The sequence below is a fragment of the Meleagris gallopavo genome, chromosome 13 (assembly GCF_000146605.3).
Source record: "Meleagris gallopavo isolate NT-WF06-2002-E0010 breed Aviagen turkey brand Nicholas breeding stock chromosome 13, Turkey_5.1, whole genome shotgun sequence".
Lineage (NCBI taxonomy): Eukaryota > Metazoa > Chordata > Aves > Galliformes > Phasianidae > Meleagris > Meleagris gallopavo.
In genome coordinates, this window is record NC_015023.2 from 6,350,466 (window position 1) to 6,350,814 (window position 349).

Sequence of the window (349 nt, forward strand, 5' to 3'; positions counted from 1 at the left end):
GCGTCAGTAACTGCCGCGCCGCCGCGTCCCCCTTCTCGTAACGCGCCCTGCAGCTGCGTGAGGGCTGAGGGGACTTGCCCGGCACCCCGTGCGGCGCCGAAGGAGAGAAACGGAGCGCCCGGCTGCCATGCTTGTACGGGTACCGCTGCCGCAGATGGAAAAGCACATTGCACGCGGCGCAGCAAATAGCAAAATGGAGTAGTACAGCTTCTAGTCGGGCTCTATTTTATTTTTGCAGTGCTTTCGTACCACAGCCTTAAAACATCTTTCGTATGATATCAGCTACAAAGGTCCCAGCACACTTCCAGCACTGTGTGGGACAGGATTGCTCCTCAGGAAGCAGGAGCTC